This window comes from Panthera uncia, chromosome D1, assembly GCF_023721935.1.
Source record: "Panthera uncia isolate 11264 chromosome D1, Puncia_PCG_1.0, whole genome shotgun sequence".
In the NCBI taxonomy this organism is placed as follows: Eukaryota; Metazoa; Chordata; class Mammalia; order Carnivora; family Felidae; genus Panthera; species Panthera uncia.
In genome coordinates this window covers 23,594,464-23,607,307 of record NC_064808.1, presented here as the reverse complement: position 1 = coordinate 23,607,307, position 12,844 = coordinate 23,594,464, and the positions used below count along the sequence as shown (strand labels likewise).

Below are 12,844 nucleotides of genomic sequence, written 5' to 3'. Positions count from 1 at the left end.
AAAAGATACTGTTCTTCAACTGAAGGAAGTTTCAAAGTCCACACATTAAAGATTCTTTTTAAAAGACAGAAATAGAGGACCAATAAATTTATACAATTTTCCCAACCCCATGCTAACATTCCTCAGCAGGGAGGTTTTCATTTATTCACTGTGAAGCTAGGGCACAGTTGAAAATCAAAAGAGGACTAATGGTGTGAGGTCTGGGTTTGTAGTTTCCTGTGTCTGAACTGACTCTTTTTTTCCTTGCAAAGAAAGGTACTGTACTCGGAGGCATTAAATCTTACTGATCAGTGTTGCCTGTGTTTTCTTGATTGCTCCAAAAGAGTAGGTAACCTCATGTAACCACAGTCATTTCGGGCATGAATTAACACTATCTTGCACAGCTAATTGGGTCTGAGATATACGTTGTTTGCTTTTTTTTGCTGGCACTGAAGCCAGGATTAGGTCTTTTTGTTTTTTTTGTTTTTTTTTCCTGACACTTATGCCAGAGAAGCATTTATGTACTAAGATGAACACATGGGCTCTGATGCCACAGGAACTGAATCCTTGCAGCAGCCTGACAGCAGAAAGCCCCATAGTTTCCAAATTTTACAGCATCCCTTCCCCATCTGGACACCCAATGCATCTGTAACTCACCCGCTGCTAAAGTGGGGCATCGTCTTTCCCTTCAAGTTGACAAACGTAGGTGCCCATCTTTTAGCTTTGATAGAAATGAAGGTATCGGACCTACCTGAAGGCCAGAGAGGCTGCTCACCCCTCTCTGAATCTTTGCCGCTAAACCAGGTATTAAATGTCAGCACTTGGGGAAGATTCACTGACTGCCCACTCTGACTGTGGCAAGAGGAAGGCTCACAGTAAAGAGAATGTGTATATGTGCCTCCAGATGTTCCAGTGAACACTGATCTAACGGGAGTAACTGACTGTGACCTTTTTTTTTTTTTTTTTTTCTTTTCTTTAGATGGTCGAGGGAGATATCCACCGGGGTACATGCTCAAGATTTAACTATTTCCTTACTGGCAAACAATGGAAACACAGTCAGCTATTTGTAAAGACCAAAACAAAACAAAACCTGGCTGAAACCTGACTTATATTTTTATTAAAAACATTTTAGAAAAATATAGAAGAAAATGAATATAATTGCTATGATTTAAATAACACTATTAAGAATCAAATGATAAATTATTTCCTAAAGCAGGGACCACTGATACCAATGTCAGTTATTTTGATCTTGAATTGCTCTTCAACAGTCTCATTTTCTTTAATGCAAAGCTCAGAAGTCATTCTAATTATTGGAGGCCTACTGCCAACTTCATATCATATATCAGGAGCTGCTGTGTAATATTACCCAGCAGAATGATTAACAAATGGGCTTTGGAGTCAAACTGACCTGGTTTTCTTTACCAGCTCTGCCATTTTCCACTGGAGTCATCCTAATCTCTAAGCCTCTGATTGTCTGTCTCTGTAGTGGGAATAATAGAAATAGTCACCCCAAAAGATTGTTGCAAAAAGATTAAATAAGATAATGTCTTTATTTTTTTTTAATTACAATTTTTAAAAAATGTTTATTATTTTGAGAGAGACAGACAGAGCGCCAGCAGGGGAGGGGTAGAGAGATACAGAACTCGAAGCAGGTCCCAGGCTCTGAGCTGTCAGCACAGAGCCTGATGGGGAGCTCAAACTTGCAGACCGCGAGATCGTGACCTCAGCCAAAGTCGGATACTTAGCCGACTGAGCCACCCAGGTGCCCCTCAGTTAGTATCTTTAAAGTGCTCAGTGCCCAGTAGCAACAAATGAGCGTTCCTATAGCTGCACATCCTCACCAGCATTTGGTGTTGTCAGTGTTCTGGATTCTGGTCATTCTAATAGCTGTGTAGTAGGATTTCATTGTTGTTTTAGTTTGTATTTCCCAGATCACATATGATGTGGAACATCTCTTCAGGTTTTTTGTTTGTTTGTTTTTGTCATCAGTATGTCTTTGTCAGGTATCTCTGAGTTTTTGTTTTGTTTTGTTTTGTTTTGTTTTGTTTTGCCAGGTTGTTTGTTTTCTTATTGTCGACTTTAAGAGTTCTTTGTATATTTTGGATAACAGTCCTTTGTCAGATGTGTTTCTGGCAAATATCTTCTCCCAGTCTGTGGCTTTTCTTTCTATTCTCTTGTCAGTGTCTTTAGCAGAGCAGAAGTTTTTAACTTTAATAAGTTATTATCAATTATTTCTTTCATAGATTGTACCTTTGGTATTATATCTAAAAAGTGGTTGCCAGACCCATGAGCTATGAACTTTATGGTTTTGCATTTTTTTTGTTTAGGTCTGTGATCCATTTGAGTTAATTCTTGTGAAGGGTGTAAGGTCTGTGGCTAGATTAATTTTTCACATGTGGAGATGCAGTTCTAGAATCTTTGTTGAAAAGACTGTGTGTATGTCTACTCTATTGCCTTTGTTTCTTTGTTAAAGATCAGTTGATTGTGTTTATGTGAGTCTATTTCAGTGCTCTCGGCTCTGTTCGATTGATCTGTTTGTCTATTTAACTAATACCACACTGTCTTGATTACTATAGCTGACTTAATTTTAAAGCAACTCATTAAAAACAGTTCCATCAGGAGAAATATATACCACTCATTAGCTTATTGCCTAATCATAAAATTTTTTATTTGTGCTCTATTACAATGTTTATCCAAATGTATATACATTTTACCTGATTATAATAAATAAGAATGCATTTAAATTTTATTTTCTCTTTTTAATGTAACATTATTTCGTATACACTATGAAATGTATATTTTATTTCTACCTTTATGATTTTTAATAACTTTCTAAAATTCCATTCAGTAAATGTAAGATAATTTTTCTGACTAACCACCATTGTTGGTTATTTAATCAGTTTCCGTGTGGCTTAGATGATAGAATGCATGATCAGAAGTAGACAGATCTGGATTTGAGTCTCAGTTTTGCCACTTACTAGCTAAATTCTCCTTTTGAGCTTCAGTTTCCTTATCTCTAAAACAGGAATGATCCCTGCTTTGTTGTAAGAATTAATGGATACAAAGTGTCTGATATAAAAGAGTGTACTAGTAAATCTTGTCTGATGATGATGATGATGCTATAAATATATTTGTACAAGTGACTGAGTTTTTGCAAAATTTTAGTATATATATGTTCAGGGTTGATTTTTTAAAAAACTAATGAGTAGCTCAGTTGTTTGGCTGATTTTCATCATTTGAAGTGTTGGTCCATCCTTTAAAAAGGCATCATCATCTCTTCTAGTTACTTCCATGATGATTTTTTTCTTTGTCTGCAAAAGAGTATTGGATTATTTCCCTAATCTGTTTATGGTGTTATATGATGATTATAGTACTTGAAATTCCAGCATCAATGACAGCTCTCATAAAGTTGATGTATTGGGTATCTCCACAGTAAATACAAAATAAGAAATGCAACATAGTAACCATGGGTAGGTTTAGGCAAATATTTTAGCCTTTCTGTGTTACTAACATCAGAAAACAGGCAGTTTGTTGCTGAATGGGTTAGTTGTTTTCTTTTTTTTTTTTTTCAACTATTTTTTTTTTTTTTTTTTTTTTATTTTTGGGACAGAGAAGGACAGAGCATGAACGGGGGAGGGGCAGAGAGAGAGGGAGACACAGAATCGGAAACAGGCTCCAGGCTCCGAGCCATCAGCCCAGAGCCTGATGTGGGGCTCGAACTCACGGACCGCGAGATCGTGACCTGGCTGAAGTCGGATGCTTAACCGACTGCGCCACCTAGGCGCCCCGGGTTAGTTGTTTTCTGAAGCAGCTGGAATTAGCAACACATTTGGAAATGGATTTTAAAACCTTTAGCCTTTGCCACACCATTAGGAGAGCATTAGATTTGCAGTGATCTCAGTCAAGATCCCAATCTACTGAAATGCTCAGCATAGAAACTAAATGTGAAATAGTAAACTGTATTTATTGTGCATCCATTATGTATAGGGGCATGTGGAGAATTAGAAAAATTATCACAGACACAAATCTTGTCTTTAAGAGACATACATAGTAATGGGACAAAGCAACTTTACATCCTTCCTTACACTTACCCTTAGAAGGTCTTAAAAGTTCACCAGGAAATTGTAATTATAGGTTACTCAGCCCATTCTTAAACCCCTTTGGCACAATCTAATTCAAACTTCTGCTGAGGGGCACCTGCGTGGCTCAGTTGGTTAAGCATCTGATTTTGGCTCAGGTCATGATCTCCCGGTTTGTGGGTTCGAGCCCTGCATCAGGTTCTGTGCTGACAGCTCAGAGCCTATAAACCCTGCTTCAGATTCTGTGTCTCCCTCTCTCTCTGCCCCTCCCTCACTCAACTCTCTGTCTCAAAAATAAACATTTTTTTAAATTTTAAAACAAAACTACTGAAATATATTAATTTCTCCTACCTTAATCCAAAACACAGTGGATAATTAAAGAATGAGAGTCAGTGCAATTACAGAATAAAATAATTTTTCTTTCACAGTGGGGAGATAAAAGTAAGAGGATATACTGACATAGTAATTGAACAATTAGGAAGCATAATTGGAGAAAAATAGAATGCCAGAGATGGGGGACAGCTTCAAGTCCAGTGCCTTTATTTTCACATTCAAACTACTTTAAGGTCAGAGAAGTTAAATAACAGAACAAGGGTAGCAGAGCTGCAGGGGTGTGTATCCATGGTGGGTTGAGGGGACGCAGGGGAGGGACACTCTTCTGTGAACTCATGATTGGTTTTCAAGAAGTACAGAGTGCCTCTCAAGCATTTCCATCCCCATTTTGCAAATGGAGAAAAAATTACATTGCTGCTCAACGAATTAATAAGTTTGAGTCAAGGACAACTTTTCATAGCATTCGGATAGGAATAGACAATTTTTACTTTTTAAATAAGTGGCTGATGTTTAAGGAAATAATATAAACAGCCTAGGAAAAGGAGATATTTGACTTGTTGAGTGAATCCCGTAATGGGAGCCACAGTGGAAACTGGCAGAGAGGAGAAAAGAGGCAGGAAAAGGAAGTCTATGGAAGGAAGCAAACTACAGTTAGTATGATGGATTGTCAAAAGAAGGACATGACAAGTGACCTGTCACTTTTTATTTAGGACAATTAATTAAATATGGCCACCTGACTGCAATGACTGGTATTTTCCTCTTCATTGTTCTGTGATTTAAGGTGGACTCTGCTGTAAAATAAAATGGAGAAAAATTGCAGAGGTGATTTACAATGTTGTACTAAAAAAAAATTCACTTCAAAATTTTATTCTTAGAGAAGGAGGGATTTTGTGTTTCTTAGTTACTGTCTTTGGATATAGAAACCACATTTGTGTATGTGTGTTACATTGTGTACATTGAGGCAAAATTGCAATTAAAATGCTGAGATTAATTGGAAGCTGGGGAATTACTGTACTCCCTGTTAAAGCTCATTTATTATTCCACAGTCATAGTCATAGTCATAGGAATTTAGAATAAAAAATAGTTGGGAAATGCATCTTTAAAATCTTATTTCTTTCAAGAAATGTCAAATGAAAAGGTCGATTTTATTTGCAAGATCTGGCATTTTGAAGCACTTAGAAATGAATTTCTGCAAGCAGAGTTGGTTTAGTTGGGTTTGTCTACACCTGCTTCTAACTGGCTGTGTGGATTTTGCTTTAAAGCAGGATTTCTGGTATTGTAACAGTACTGTGCACTGTGCAGGTGGCTTACAGACTCAGGACGCTGGAGAGAAGGGGATAGCTTTAATTAAGAGTGGATACCTTTGTGCTGCAATTATTATGCAATACAGGTAACATAGGCATTAATGGGGCATTGCATCCCCTGTGAAGGTGGGATTACAACTGAGCTAAAAAAAATTCTCTTATGATTGAAATATTATTGCATGGTTATAGAGCTATAAAGTTGACTCAGAAACTCTACTGCCTCTACTGGATTCACAGCTTTATCAGGCACCTTGAAAAAATGTTCGATGAAAGACTCGTCACCATTCATAACGCACTGATGTAGTTGATCACATTTCTGAAGATAGGAGATCAGTTTTGAAAGTGGTTGAAGGACATGTGTGGCACATTTTTCTTGATAAATGGACTAGCCTAGAGTTAATGTGCTTGTTGGAGTTTTACTAGGGGGTGAAGATAGGGTATTTACTTGTGATTACCCATAATGAAATTTTTCAACAAAGCAAATAATCAAAAGTGGTAGTGAAAAAGTAGTCTTTCTGATTTCCCAAACAGTGGATTTTCTGAAATTTGTCTTATGGGTATATCCTTCAGATTCCATATCCACTGGTAATCTGCTTTTTAAAAAAATTATAGGAAACGAGTGGGGGGAGGAAGTTTGAATGCTTAACTGTGTGCATTTTTCTTTGCTTAATGGAATTAATAACTGTGTAATTGAAAACAATCTAATACTCAGTTGACCTGCCTCAGTGAGTCAATGCAGACATTTCTGGATTGACTTAAACAGCTTGAAGGAAGAGTATATTTTGGGGACATAAAATTGATTTTATACAATCTGCTGATGAACAGTAAGGCTTAATGAATGATAGCCTCAAGAAACCTCATTACAGTAGCTTGGATGGATGAGCAGGAAAGGGAAGCAAATTTTTCAACAGGAAAGTTTCTGCTTCAACATGTAATTTTATAGATTAGTGTTATTCCCATTCCCCCAGAGCTTTCTGCAGGGGAAAAACAATCAACATGCATAATTTTATTTTCTTAAATCTTTTCTTTTACCTTACTTGCCTTAGCCTTCTTCTCTCGCTCCCCTTTTCCCCTTTTAAACTTTTAACTTTGAAATAATCACAGATCACAGAACAGATTCATGTGAGGTTCCAAAAAAAATGTATAGGGAGGGGGATTTTGTGCACTCTTGTTGCAGCCTTTTGCAATGTTAACATCTTGTGTATCTGTGTACATTATAAAAGTCAGGAAATTGATATTGGTACAATCCATATAACATATCCCAGTTTTACCAGTTACATATGCACAATTTGTGTGTGTAGTTCAGCTGTCTGACATGTGTAGCCACATGTCAAGATACGACAGTCAAGATACCCAGCTCTATCACCACTGCCAGACTAATGTTACCCCACTTATATCCACAACACAAAATTGGTGTTCTCACAATTTTTCTGATGATTTGTCTCACCCATTCTGATGAGTGTGTAGGGGTATCTCATTGTGGCTTTAATTTACATTCCTTTAATGGCTAATGATATTAACATCTTTTCATTAGATTATTTACAATTTATATATCCTCTTTGGTGAAATGTCTGTGCATGTCTTTAGTTTTTTTTTTTAACTGGACTTTTCTTTAATGTTGGGTTTTGAGAGTTCTTTATATGTTCCGTGTGCTAGTCCTGTGTTGGAAGTGTAATTTATAAATGTTTTCTCCCAGCCTGTGATTCTTTTTTATCTTCTTAACAGGATCTTTCCCAGAGCAAAGTTTTGAATTTTGATGAGGTTTAACTTATCACGTTTTCTTCTTTTTTTATTTCAAGTTTTTATTTAAATTCTATTTTTTTAAATTTTTAATTAATTATTTATTTATTTATTTTGAGACAGAGAGAGACAGCGTTAGCCGGGGAGGGGCAGAGAGATAGGGAGACACAGAATCAGAAGCAGGCTCCAGGCTCTGAGCTGTCAGCACAGAGCCCGATGCGGGGCTCGAACTCACAAACCGTGAGATCATGACTTGAGCCGAGGTCGGACACTCAACCGACTGAGCCACCCAGGCACCCTGTTAAATTCTACTTAACATATATTGTAAAATTGGTTTCAGATGTAGAATTTAGTGATTCATCACTTATATATAACACCCAGTGCTCAGCACAAGTGACCTCCTTAATACCCATTACCCATTTAGCCCATCCCCCACCCACCTTTCTCCATCAACCTTCAGTTTGTTCTCTACACTTTAAAGTCTCTTATGGTTTGCTTCTCTCTTTTTTTCCCTCCTTCCCCTATGTTCACCTGTACACACACACACACACACACACACACACACACACACATTTACACCACATCTTTATTTGTTCCTTAGTCAATGGACATTTGGGCCCTTTCCATAATTTGACTATTGTTGATACTGCTGCTGTAAACGTTGGGGTGCATGTGCCCCTTTGGATCTGTATTTTTGTCTCCTTTGGGTAAATACCTAGTAGTGCAGTTGCTGGGTTATAGGGTATATCACTTTTTCTTCTTAGAGACATGCTTTTGGTGTCAGTTCTAAGAACTCTTTGCCTAGTCCTATGTCCTAAAGATTGTCTATATATTTTTTTCCTGCTTCTTTTATAAAATCCACTGTTTTGTCTTGATATGTTTTCATTGTTCTTACTATTACAGCCTTCATTAAAAAATACTTTCACTCCATTCCATATTGCTCTAATTTAAAAATAATCACCAAAAAAATACAAAAAATAAAAACAATCACCATACATATGGATCATCAGAGTCATTCTTGTTACAAAAATGGAGTCCTGTATAGAGTGCATAGATTATAATCCTCTTTAGGAAAGGAACTAGATCTGTTTCTCTTAAGGCATCTCTTGTATCTGTGTTCATGATGAGCATGTACTTAGCTCGCATGTTTTATTAGATGCAGCTTTTAGTATGGGTATCTCTTTTTTCTCTTTTCCTCACGGTGAGATTTTGTCAAGGAAAAAATAAGCTGCGAAATTCCTATTAATAAGACCATCGCATGGATGACAATACAACTTCTCTCTTCTGAAGCTCTGTAGTCGGCAGTAATCCCCAAGCTTTTTCACCTCCCTCCAAGTGCTGCCCTTAAAGCTCAATGCAGAAGTGTGCCTAGGGAAGTCTTTATATAGACATGTAGATGCTTATGCCATCAACATTTTGGTGATAATGAAGAATTCCGTGCCTTTAAGTGTTAGGAAAGTCTCGTTGGGAGAAGCTTATAACTTGAAGTGCAGTGCATTCTTTGATGCTAGAATTGTATGTTTTTATCTCATTCTGATAAAACGCAGCAGAGGAGTTACTGTGCACACACGTATACACATATGCTTTGCCTTGCTTTGCCTCAAGGTTTTTGTATGTTGTTGAGGTACAGGATGTAGTTGGGGGCATGGTTATAACAATCCTGATGAGATTGCTGCCTTTCCCTTAATTTCCTGCTGCCTTCATGTTTGCCTTGAAATTCATAGTCATAAGCATGTTGTCATTACTGTTTTGATATGCAAACCATAGTACTGCTCCTCATCAGTAGTCCTTACTTGACAAAAACCCTACCTGAAGTTTCTTTGCCAGATTTATTCATTTATTCTCTGTCATTGGACTAGATGACCTCCAGGTTTCTCTCAACCCTGAGAATCTGTGACAATTTCAATCACTGGATTTCTTTCTCTCTTTAATATGATCTAAAAGACATAAAAAATATTAGAGGATGCAAAATAGGTGTAGTTCAGTCAAGGCAGAAGAAATCAGTTCATACCGGGTCTCTTCTATCATCTAAATAAATCAGTACACTTGCAATGTAATTTTGGTCTTTTTAAAATTTGCCCATTTTCCAAAAAATAAAAGAAGACCCATCCTGTGAAGTACCAAGGTTGATAGTTTCATCTCTGTAGGCAAGGTGAATTCTTTTGATAATATTCCATCTTACCATTCGGCACAGCAGGAGATTCTTGTTGAGCAGAACTATGAACATTTGAGGAAGTGGATTTTGACAGCCTCTGCACAACTCTTTAAAAATGTGTTGTTATTTATTATTTTAAAATATCAGCAGTAAACCTCACAGTTTAAAAAAGACAACCCCATTTTTGTCAACGTACAATTCTTTATGCTGTTAAAAGCAGGTTATACCCTTTGAGGGGAGACCAGCTCATGGCGACTTGTTTCCGAAGACTTACCACTCTTGCCTCTGAAGGTTGCAATTTGTTTAGGTAGGTTGCATTAGGCAGAGGTCTGCAGATAAACATCAAAGATGTGTTAAGTCAATGGTGATAATTCCACATGCCATGTTTCATAATTATGCTTTTCAGAGACCACAGAGCACTAATTGGCTTGGGTGGTTGTTAGTTTCATTATTTGGTAGTAGAAAACAGGACCCCGGGAAGGTTCTGTGATTTTCTCTCCATCTCTCAGTGACTGGATAGGAAGAGAACCGAGCCTGTGGTCTTCCTGTGAAATTTAGTAGTCCAAGCAGAGCAAAATATCCTCCCTGTGTTTCCCTCTGGAGGCTGTGATTGTGAAAGTGTTGTGTGTGATTTTCCAGTCAATATTTCTACTCATTTACTTATCGTCACAAAAGTTCTGGGTCTTTCATGTGGAGCTCTAAGCCTTAAAATATAAAATCCATGCCAAAATAAAGGATCCTATTATGGGCAAGTCGCTCTCGCTCTCGCTCTCTCTCTCCCCCTTTTTCCTTTTTAGAAATAATACTTCACGATAAAAACAAATAAACGTGAATGGCAACTGAAAAAGCATTGCTTCCTTCTAGAAAACCACTAGGATTTGCATAAACCACTTGACTGTCTGGTAAATGATTACCTGCTCTGTCAGTCCCTGGGGACTTTTAACATTAGGCTATTTGCATTTTTAGAGATAAGGAAAGTTCTAAATTTGAAGGTGGGTATTTGTTACACTCTTCAGATGATGCCAGTTTACAAAACTCTTTATAAAGTCAGTAAAAACATTACCTCTTCTGTATTGGGATAACCACGTGAATTAAATTAAAGGCCTTGAAGGCGTTTGAATGTGTCCTGTGCATAGCCTGTTAATTATGTCCTTTTGGTAAAACTGAGATGTGTTAAGGCTAAAATCTCAGAATATTACCACTTTGAGAATTGGAAAAGAAGTTTAAAGGATTTTCTATTGTCACTCTTAAAGCATCCACAAGGAGACATTTACAGCAATGTAAAACAGCCTGGCCGCCTCTTTTCGGTATTTATCGGCTGAAGTAGATTTGAGGAAGAGATTGATGTCCTACGGAGCTGGAATTTCACTGGGGTTCCATCCTGGAAAAGCAGATTGACGTTAACATTCTTGTAACTAAGTCCATGTCCTGCTGACAGTGAAATAATAGCCACCTTTGAATTTATTATTTTTTATCTGGCAACTGCAAGCATAGTTTATATAACTTCGAATTGCTGAAGCCTGGCAGTGTTATGGGTGAATTTGCATAAACTCTACCTGATACTTCTTCCTGTATTTAATTTTCAGGTTACAAATAGTTTGAAACAGTTTCTTTCCTTTTGAGTTCATATATAGTTACATTAAAATTTTTCCTTTTATTTTTATTTTATTTTTTGTGGTTTTCAGACTTCGATAGCACCATATTTTTTTCTAGGGTTGTAAAGCATGCGGGCTTATCTTGATTTATCTTGAGGTGACATCAATGCCTTCAAAGTCAGAGGGGGTCACACACAGTCAAGGCAGGTCTTTGTGGAGGCAATGGACAGAATACCAAGGCTGATCCATTATCATCATGGTCATCATGGCTAACATTGTTTGACGGTTCATTTATATCCATTTAATTCTCACCGCAATCCTGTGAAGTATGCGAAACTTAACAATTCCTTACTTAAAACCCTTAGGGTCACATGTGTTTCAGAATTCAGAGTTTTTTGGAGTTTAGAAAGGTAATCAGGGGTAATACCATGTGTTACACAAAATCTCCAGTGGGGTCCGGGAAACACCTCAAAAGCATCCCCCTTAGAACTTCTTCAGGGAAACGTCTGAGTGGTCACACTGAGTAGAATTAACAAAAACCATAGATACTTTCATGTTAATTCAGGTCAGGTCTTGCCACCAAATGAGGTTGGCCATCATCTTATAAAAACATTTCTGTGTCTTTCTGAACTTCTGGTAGATACCAAATAAATAAATTTAATAACAGAGAACAAAATGTTGTGCTTGTTTTGGAAAACTAGAAGAAGCTTGGTGCTTTCTCTCCCTCCTGTACACTATCAGAGAACACCCTCCTTTTTATTATCCCCCACGAATTCTACTTCTTAGGCAGTAATTACTCTTCTGCTTTCTGTAGATAGTAAATTTCTCAAAGCTATGATATTTCATACCGAATGAATGGAGTTTAACAAGGTGAAATGTCACAAGGAAAAACAAAGTTAGACTGCAAGGATTGAGGCATTGTGTCCTAGCCGACAGGCATTTAGCAGTATGTTAAGTAACTGACAATGTGAAGAGGCCACCAGCAATGTGAACACACTTCAGCATATAGTAGGAGTGCAGTATTCAGAATGTGGGAGTTAGTCAAACCTCACTGGATCCAGAGCGTATCTGGAGTCTTGTCTTCATTTCTGGTTGGCATACTTTAAAGGGATGCAGGCGGTGTGAAATCTCTTCCGGGTAGACTGCTCAGGAGAGCGGAACCGCTTGAAGCTGTGTCGTGTTAAGGCACAGGTGAAATAATTGGGCAAGTTTAGTTGAGTTTTGCCAGTTTCTAGCAGTATTTGACTACCCTACCTGCTCAAATGAGTAACGTTAGCTTCATATTGATGGGTGCCAGCTGTATGCCATGTCCTGAGCTATTTAGCACTTGGGATACAAAGAAGGAAAGACATGGGCCCTGCCTGTCACAGGCTTCATGTCTAATGGGACCCAGAAATCTACACAACTATTTCCAATACAGTATGTTAAGTGTAACCATAGACACAGTATGAGGCAGCACAGAGAAATTGTGATTAGCTCTCTGTGGTGATGGGGTTGGAAGGCTAAAGCCTCCGGAGAGAAACTGAATTCTTTTTTTTTTTTTTTTTTTCATCAAGAGAGAGTGGGGGAGGGGGAGAGGGAGAGAAACTTTTTTGTAATTTTAAATGTTTATTTTGAGACAGAGAGAGGGAGAGTGTACACGTGCAAGCGGGGGAGGGG

The 12,844-nt window shown here is 37.7% G+C and overlaps 1 protein-coding gene across 8 annotated transcripts in view; it reads left to right on the top strand.

Annotated features, from left to right (window-relative positions):
• Window positions 1–12,844, top strand: part of IFTAP (intraflagellar transport associated protein) — a 66,121-nt gene that overhangs the window by 3,498 nt on the left and 49,779 nt on the right. For 2 of the 8 annotated variants that reach the window (XM_049647932.1, XM_049647940.1), the window contains exon 2: window positions 252–324. The exons of the other annotated variants lie outside the window; for them this stretch is intronic. The gene's annotated coding sequence lies outside the window, so the exon portion shown is untranslated. The remainder of the gene's footprint in view (window positions 1–251; window positions 325–12,844) is intronic. 8 annotated transcript variants of the gene reach the window in all.